A 9,666-nucleotide genomic window follows, 5' to 3' on the forward strand; every position below is an offset into this window, starting at 1 on the left:
CGGTGTCCCCCCCCCTACCCCCCCCCCCCCCAGTCCACACCAGGCTCTTTGGTTCTTGTCTGGATTTTAAGGGGAACCCCCCAAAATCTATACCAGACCCTTATCCGAGCATGCAGCCTGGCAGGCCAGGAAAGGAAGGGGACAATTGAGTGCCCCCCTCCTGAACCATACCAGGGCACATGCCCTCAACATGGGGGGATGCTATGGGGGCCCCCAGATCCCACCCCCCATGTGACTGAGTATGGGGTATATTGTATCATTCACCAAAAAAGTAGTGTAATGTGATAGAAGACAATAGCCAGTTTTTGACATGTCCTTTATTAAAAGCTCTTGCTCCCAGCTTCTTCCTCTGGTCTTATCCTTCTTCCTTCGGTCTTCCTTTGGCTTCTTCTTCCAGTCGTCTTCCCCTGCCACCGCTCCCACCACTGACCCACTGAAGATCCAAAACCAACCCTCCTCTAACCCTGCGGCCCGCCAATATGTCCGCTTCTATGGCGCACATGTCATTAATAGCTATGGGGCGTGACCACCGGTTAGCATAATCTGGAGACCTCACCCCGTTGTGACATCACTGACCCATTATTCCCCGAGCGGCGAAGTCTGAGGACCCCCTTGTTAAAGGTGGCTTTCAGATTCCGATAAGCCCCCCGCCTACAGACCCCGGGCCAGGGTTGATGGGAAGATGCTCTTGTCCCCATCAAAAATGCGGACAATGTGCTTTGGCGTGGGGTTCCCCTTAATATTCATACCAGACCCCAAGGGCCTGGTATGGACTGTGAGGGGGACCCTATGCTGTTTTTTTTCCTTGTTTTGTTTTATCTATATTGCCAGGAACCTGCAATACATTACAGCCACAAGCAAGTTTAAACACTTTACAGGATGATCCCCCCCAGGCACGATATGTAAAGTAATTTTTATTTTTTATTGTTTCACTTTAAGCATTATTAAAATCACTGCTCCTGAAAAAAAGATTGTTTTAAAAACTTTTTTTTGTAGGTTCAAGTTCCATTGACTTCAACTATTCCCACATATGCGATCTGACACACATGTTCGCCAGCCATAGCGCTATTTTCAATTTGCATGTCTGTCCAGCCAAAGGCTTAATTAGGTGCTTTTTTCATGTGTAGTGGAATCGCATATTGGCGCTATAGTAAATGACCCCCAGAGTGTCCCTACTGGGTGATAGGGATTACTCAGGGTAAACATCATGAACCAATAAGATTTATTACACAGTATGGCGCTCAGTGGTGTAAATTAGGGAGATCCCCCTGAATCAACATTGGCTCAAACTGTGTCGGTGCCCTAATTTATCTAGGATTGTAGGTGATTATCCTCACATGGTAGCCCGGCAGGCTTCAAATCTGTCTGATTTACTCACTCAATCTGAATATGTGCATTCACCCAAAGAGTCATGGTTGTCTACTTTTCCTAGAACATTGGGGATGTTTACCTGTGGTTATTGTCAAAAATGTACACATGTCGAATGCACGGGGACGTTCACTGATGTGGATGGCTCCGACTGTCTACTCCATCAAAAGTTTGATTAATTGTGCCACTACAGGTGCGATCTATAGCATAGAGTGCCCATGTAATAAAATTTACATAGGTAAGACGAAAGGACAGTTACGTATTCTCAGGAATATTAAGAAGACGGAAGCTGAGAGCCCCATGGCACACAATTTCTTCAATATCATCAAGCAAGTGTCAAGGTCCTTAAAGGGGTTGTAAACCCTCAAAGTTTTTCACCTTAATGCATTCTATGCATTAGGTTGAAAAACCTCCTGTGATACAGCAGCCCCTCAGAACCCCCTTTTACTTACCTGAACCTAGTCTTTCCAGTGACAAGCACACCAGCTCCAGTGTCTTGAGTCCTGATTGGATAGATTGATACCAGAGCAGCCATTGGCTACTGCTGCTGTCAATCAAATTCAATAGGAGCTGGGGGCAGGGCCGAGTCCTCTTTTCTGTGTCAATGGACGCAGCAGCAGGACATGGGAGTGCGCCCACACAATAGTCCCGATGGAGAGCAGCTTGAGAAGAGGAGGAATCAGGAGCGCCGCTGAGGGACCCCAGAAGAGGAGGATCGGGGCCACGCCAACTGCACAGAGGTGGCAAGTATGACATTTTTTTTATGAACCTATAAATATCATTTAAAGTAAAAGGCATCTATACCCTCAAATTGAGCAATAGACATGGGCACTTTGTCCTCCGTAAGAAGGAAAAGTTCTCTTGTTCCTTTGGGCTTGAATAAAGAGCTCAATCTACAAGTCCTTCATGAATAAATGACCCTTATGCGTCTAAGATGTTGATCTACTGTAAAACCCACAATCTGCCTTCTCTTCTTCTTTCTTTGAGTGCCTATATCTGTATTTTTTCTGTTTAGCTTTCATGTTATTTTGCATTTATGACTCTAATTGGGTCAGGGCATGTGATTTTTGTTTTTATTTAATTTGTATTTAATTAGTATATGTTAATGGTGCTTATGTACTTTTTTGTGCGCGCACACATCTTCCAAACATGCTTGATTGGATGTTATTTATAATGTTTTATGTAACTGCTTAAAAGATTTCCCCCTTAAATTTGTTTAGGGGTTAGGCTAGAAGGTGTATTTTAGCATGTCCCAGCTGGGGGTGATACTTCCTGAAGAAGCTGGGTTTTCAGTGAAACGCGTTGACGTCTTACAGTCATCACTAAGCACGCCCTTTACTTTTCCATCTACACGGGGAGCCACCTCAGACACCTCAGCATTCAAACAGACATGGGGAGTGGAATGCAGCCATCCCAACCATCTGTGGGCAGTGATCGTTTACACTGTTTGATGAACCTATCTGGCCTTTGCACCTTCACCTTGCATCATTGAGCGTAGAGGCAAGACTTAGTCCATGCATGAAAAGAAAACAAAGAACCGTGCAATCCCTAAAAATTAATATAGGGTATTGTGTCCCTCCAACCGAGAGACTAAAATTTCAAAAAAACAACAATAAACAAGTGCAGTGTCCCTGTGATATAGGGACAATCTATGTGGTTGAAAAACCACTGTGTATAAAATGTGAACTTTAGTGAGTATCAAAATAATATATTACATGTGCAAAACACTCATATGCATATAAGAACAACAATGCCAAAAATATGTGTACAAACGGACAACCTAAATTATGAGTCCCACTCTATTAGGAACTACAAAATATACTATGCAGAATTAATAAACAGAGAAACAGTCCTTTAATTATAGTCCTTGAGATATGACCATGAAGAAAACACCACGTGTCGCAGATAGCATCAACTTTCTGATTTTCGCTCCTACTTATAGACCATGCTGTAGTGCACCACCACCAAAGGGATAAGATGGCTCCTTACCAGACATCCTAGTAGATCACGCCTTAAAAGGTCAAGCCAGACCACATAGATGTCCTATTCTCCAGCTCTGTTACCACTCAGACATCCTAGTAGATCACGCCTTAAAAGGTCAAGCCAGACCACATAGATGTCCTATTCTCCAGCTCTGTTACCACTCTTGGATCAGATCACAGTTCAAAGGTGTTCCAATGATTTGAGCACAAGTTGACCATAAAACGAAAAAATGCTCCAAATAGTGAAATACCGTTTATTAAAAATATAAAAAAGGAAGAAGTGCACTTACAACGTTGATGTAAATGAAGGCATAACAAAGTGGATGCATCGGCCGAACACAGTAACCCACAGTTGTATCCTTATGTTGATTGAGAGGCAAACGATAGCGTGTCACACCGCCCTACGCATTTCGTGATATATCACGTCGTCTTGGGGTACGGGTGACACGCCATTTTGCCTCATATTTATATGCCAAACAATGGCCTAAGCCTCCTCCTCCATGGGGAGCCCAGGCCTTCTATACCGGAAGTGACACAAACATATCCGGCGCGACTACCCAATGACCGCATCCAGCTAACGCAGAGCGGCCAATCAAAATTGCTTTCTGCGCCATATTGAAGAGGCTAAGTCACGCCCCATACATTGTGTCCAATCGAGAGATCAGATCCCCATGGCTGCCAGGCGGAAATGACGTCCGCTATCATCATCTTCCGCCCTGCAACGTGTAAGGGCGGAAATGACGTTTCAAAACTAAAACAGAAATGACGTCCATTGTCATCGTCCTCCGCCCAACGCCATGTAGGGGCAGAAAAAGACGCTTCAGGACGTCACCGCCCGAGAGTCAAAGACTCAACCGTGAGCTACCCTCCCATTCCAAGACACACAGTGGACCAAGCCTCGCCCTCGATTGCGCAAACATCGGCACAAGCGCACATACTACGCCCCGCCGACGGCACAAATCGAGAAGCAACGACCAAAACAAAAACAAAAACAAACCTCATTTCCGCTCGCACCGGAAATTGAGGCTCGGTATGGACCAAGCCTCATTCCCAATGCATAAGGCATTGGATATCCTAGCTCCTCCCACATATGTATAATTCCTCCCAAGCCTTACCATACATTCCTCCCAGTTCAAATGGATCGGGGGGATGAGAGGCGAAGGACACATTAAATCCCTAAATATGTGTCTCCAGGCACTGGGTGACCCCAATGGAGGAAAAAGCCCATCCACCAGCACATGAAGAAAATTCGCAATGTTATTAACAACGAATCAATAAACAATAAAATACAAAATGACAATGTCTTATATGATTTAAAAACACAAGCCAACATATCCTAAAAGTTTAAGATAAATGAATTTATATTAACCCTATGGATGCTCCATGGATAAAAATAAAATTAAATAAAATATGAAAATAAAAATGGATAATAAAAAGGGAAAAATGGGACCAGACTGAAATGACATATTACAGTGACAAAACATATTTAGATTCCCACTCTTGTATATTCCTACAGAAATCTTTTACGCTTCGAGACCAAATCAGTTCATCCAGACAAACTATTATTGTATATTTCAAATAAAGGGAGTGACTAAAGTTGTTTTTTTCCCCTTCCTCCCCTCTAAAGGAAGGGGATAAGAAAAATCACCAAAGCTCGTACACCTTAATTGCCACGCACACTCTCCCACTGGGCTAAGCATTGTTTATAAAGGCATTAACGTCCGTGTCTACATTTATACCAAAGGGGCATAAGTTTTCAACCTATAGATCCACGACATTTCTAAGTGGGAGATCTCTCTCACTAACGACCCGCCTCTCCAATGCGGTTTATACTTATCTATCCCTACATATAGGGTGTTGGAGGGATCCCTATCGTGTACCTCATCGTAGTGTCTAGACACAGGGTGCTTGTTGAAGCCCCGTTTGATGTTACCAATGTGTTCGTTTAGTCTCACTTTTAAGGCCCTCTTGGTCCTCCCCACGTATTGGAGTCCACAAGGACATTGTATGAGGTACACCACTGCCTCCGAAGAACAAGTAACAAAAGGTTCAACTGTATATTTTTTTGGGGTACTAGTAGAAACGAACTCAGAAATCTTGGAATTTTTATTTTTGTTCAAAGAGCAAACTTGACAGTTTTTACATCTATAATACCCTTTCAAATTCTGAAAGAAGCATCTGCTCCTTTCCGGAGGGTTCTGTACACTGGGGGCAACCTTACTCCCCAATGTGGAAGCCCCTTTGAAGATGACTCTAGGGGTCTCGGGTAAAATGGTACCCAAAATCTGATCGTTAGTCAACAAATGCCAATGTTTACGAATAAGTTGTTTAACCTTCTGATGCTGTACAGAGAAGGTGGTGACAAAAGGCAAGACCACCGAATTACTGTCCCTGTCACCACCCCCCTCCGCCAGCAAACATGATCTGTCCTTATTCCGTGCAGTGGTAACTGCCTCTGTCAACAGATTTGCTTCATATCCCTTTTCTCTGAATCTCTGGGACAAGACAATAGCTTGTTCATCAAACGTAGTGATCTCAGTACAGTTCCTCCTTAGGCGCAGAAATTGCCCCAGGGGGACTGACCTCAACCATGAGTCTTGATGACAGCTCCCCAACGGGATAAATGAGTTTCTGTCTGTTGATTTAAAGAATGTGGAGGTGACAAAGGTATTGTTGTTCACCCTAATATTTAGATCTAAATATACAAGAGGTCCTCTGGGGAACATACCAGGTGGTAACATAATCCATTACCCCACAGGGGGGGAACAGGGTCCAAGAGGGATGATTAACAATCAAGATAATTCCGGGCAGCTTCCACAGTGACCGTGGGGTGAGGCCCCTTTTTGGCCCTCCCAGCAACCCTCAGGGGGGACCCCAGTGAGGGGATTCAATATTAAGAATAGAAATAAAAACAATAGGAAGAATTCCTACCAGAATTCAAGACCACCCCAAAATCAGAGGTCAGAGAATCACAAACCATGGGGTTCGATCCGGGGTTTCGACCAAGAAAGGTCTGTCTATCATAATAGAAGAAATCAGGATTATGACATTCCAACTCAGAATCGGTTCTTCCCATTATCCGATTTTGAAGCCCCTAACACAAGAAGGCAAAATGAGGGCAATTACCAACAAGGATCATATCCGAGCAGACCCTATGAGATGGGTTTTGGCCCGAGATATGAATCCTCCCAAATGAGGTATGACCCCAGAGATAACCGGAAATGGGATTTTCCCATGGACAACAGAGGTCTAAAAAGGCCAGTGGAACTAAGAGAGGAGTCAGAGGGGGGAGGCACATACAGTCAGCAAAAGCGAAAAAGGTCCTAGGTAAGGGGATTTTTAATCTCAGCACGCAGGAACTCACTGACCCAGAGAAAAAACTTCTAGACAAGGGTCTGAAATTTGCTCCGCCAAGGGGCTTGAGCAAATTTCAGACCTATATGGATGTACATAAATATGTACGGAGGCTTAACATCAAGAGATACATGTTGGGTAACCCCATTAAAGAGAGTGTTGCATTGAGATCCGAATTTCAACACTCTGGTCTCGCCAATGCATCACTCTTCAATCCCCCAGGATCTTTGGCACCCAGCATCAAAGTTTTTAGGGATGTAGTATTGCAAGACTTAGAGAAAATAGAAGTCAAAAAAGTTAGGATGCAGAGTGATTTACAAAAAGGTTTGGATACCTTATGTAACAATAAATCCCTTGTAATCAGACCAGCAGATAAAGGGGGGGGGATTGTGGTCTTAGATAGAAGCGACTATTTAAAAGAGCTGCATCGAATTGTCGATGATGGCGAGACCTACACAGTACTAAATAGGGACCCTGTAGTCAAATACAAGAAGGAGTTGACGAGGATAGTTGAGGGTGGTTCCCAAAGAGGAATCCTCACCGATAAAGAAAAACGTATTCTGATACCGGTAGCCCCGCGGACACCAATAATATACTATCTCCCTAAGTTACATAAGAGCATTACTTGCCCCCCGGGACGTCCAATAGTCAGTGGTATTGACCTAGTGACGTCACGGGTGGGCAAGTATATAGATCATTTCCTCCAACCGTTGGTGCGGAAGATTCCATCTTATGTGAAAGACACCAAACAAATCCTCAATATGTTGAGTGGTATTAGGCCAAAGGATGGTCTTTGGCTTGTGACCGCTGACGTCACATCATTGTACACCATCATTCCTCATAATCTAGGGCTGGAGGCAGTTAGACTCTATTTAGAGCGCAGTTCGGGTTTGGTTCAGATCCAGATAGATTTTATTTTAGAGCTTTTGGAATTTGCCGCAGGGCATAATTATTTCTGGTTCGACAACCAGTTTTTTCGCCAGGACAAAGGGGTGGCCATGAGGGCGAAATATGCCCCCAGTTTGGCCAACCTGTTCATGGCCAAATGGGAGGAGGACGTGGTCGATTCTCCAAGAAGGCCTGAGATAGTGCTCTGGGCACGGTACATCGACGACGTCCTCCTCCTATGGGATGGGGAGGAACCGGAGCTCCATGGCTACATGGATATGCTAAATAGTAACAATAGAGGCATTAGATTTAATTATGAAGTCAGTAGGGAGGAGATCAATTTTTTAGATCTAAATATTAGGGTGAACAACAATACCTTTGTCACCTCCACATTCTTTAAATCAACAGACAGAAACTCATTTATCCCGTTGGGGAGCTGTCATCAAGACTCATGGTTGAGGTCAGTCCCCCTGGGGCAATTTCTGCGCCTAAGGAGGAACTGTACTGAGATCACTACGTTTTATGAACAAGCTATTGTCTTGTCCCAGAGATTCAGAGAAAAGGGATATGGAGCAAATCTGTTAACAGAGGCAGTTACCACTGCACGGAATAAGGACAGATCATGTTTGCTGACGGAGGGGGGTGGTGACAGGGACAGTAATTCGGTGGTCTTGCCTTTTGTCACCACCTTCTCTGTACAGCATCAGAAGGTTAACCACTTTCAGACCGGACCATTTTGCTGGTAAATGACCAGAGGTCTTTTTACACTTTGGCACTGCGCTGCTTTAACTGGTAATTGCGCGGTCATGCAATGTTGTACCCAAACAAAATTTGCGTCCTTTTCTTCCCACAAATAGAGCTTTCTTTTGATGGTATTTGATGGCCTCTGCGATTTTTATTTTTTGCGATATAAACGTAAAAAGACCGCAAATTTTGAAAAAAAATGATATTTTCTACTTTTTGTTATTAGAAAAATCCAATAAACTCAATTTTAGTCATACATTTAGGCCAAAATGTATTCAGCCACATGTCTTTGGTAAAAAAAAAGTCAATAATTGTATATTTATTGGTTTGCGCAAAAGTTGTCACATCTACAAACTAAGGTACGTTTTCTGCAATTTACGCAGCTTTTAGTTTACGACTGCCTATCTCATTTCTTGAGGTGCTAAAATGGCAGGGCAGTACAAAACCCCCCCAAATGACCCCATTTTGGAAAGTAGACCCCCTAAGGAAATTGATAAGAGGCATGTTGAGCCCATTGAATATTTTATTTTTTTGCCTCAAGCGATTGAATAATGACAAAAAAAAAAATTTTTTTTTTTTTTTACACAAAGTTGTCACTAAATGATATATTGCTCACACATGCTATGGGCGTATGTGAAATAACACCCCAAAATAAATTCTGCTGCTTCTCCTGAGTACGGGGATACCACATATGTGGGACTTTTTGGGAGCCTAGCCGCGTACGGGGCCCCGAAAACCAAGCACCGCCTTCAGGCTTTCTAAGGGCGTACATTTTTGAGTTCACTTCTCACTACCTATTACAGTTTTGAAGGCCATAAAATGCCAAGATGGCACAAAACCCCCACAAATGACCCCATTTTAGAAAGTAGACACCCCAAGCTATTTGCTGAGAGGCATGTTGAGTTCATGGAATATTTTATATTTTGCCACAAGTTGCGGGAAAATTACAAACTTTTTTTTTTTTTTTTTTTTTTTCACAAAGTTGTCACTAAATGATATATTGCTCACACATGCCATGGGCATATGTGAAATGACACCCCAAAATAAATTCTGCTGCTTCTCCTGAGTACGGGGATACCACATATGTGGGACTTTTTGGGAGCCTAGCCGCGTACGGGGCCCCGAAAACCAAGCACCGCCTTCAGGCTTTCTAAGGGCGTAAATTTTTGAGTTCACTTCTCACTACCTATTACAGTTTTGAAGGCCATAAAATGCCAAGATGGCACAAAACCCCCACAAATGACCCCATTTTAGAAAGTAGACACCCCAAGCTATTTGCTGAGAGGCATGTTGAGTCCATGGAATATTTTATATTTTGCCACAAGTTGCG

The sequence above is a fragment of the Lithobates pipiens genome, unplaced genomic scaffold (genome assembly GCF_037356315.1).
Source record: "Lithobates pipiens isolate NorthernLeopardFrog02 unplaced genomic scaffold, aLitPip1_a1.2 Scaffold_25, whole genome shotgun sequence".
In the NCBI taxonomy this organism is placed as follows: domain Eukaryota; kingdom Metazoa; phylum Chordata; class Amphibia; order Anura; family Ranidae; genus Lithobates; species Lithobates pipiens.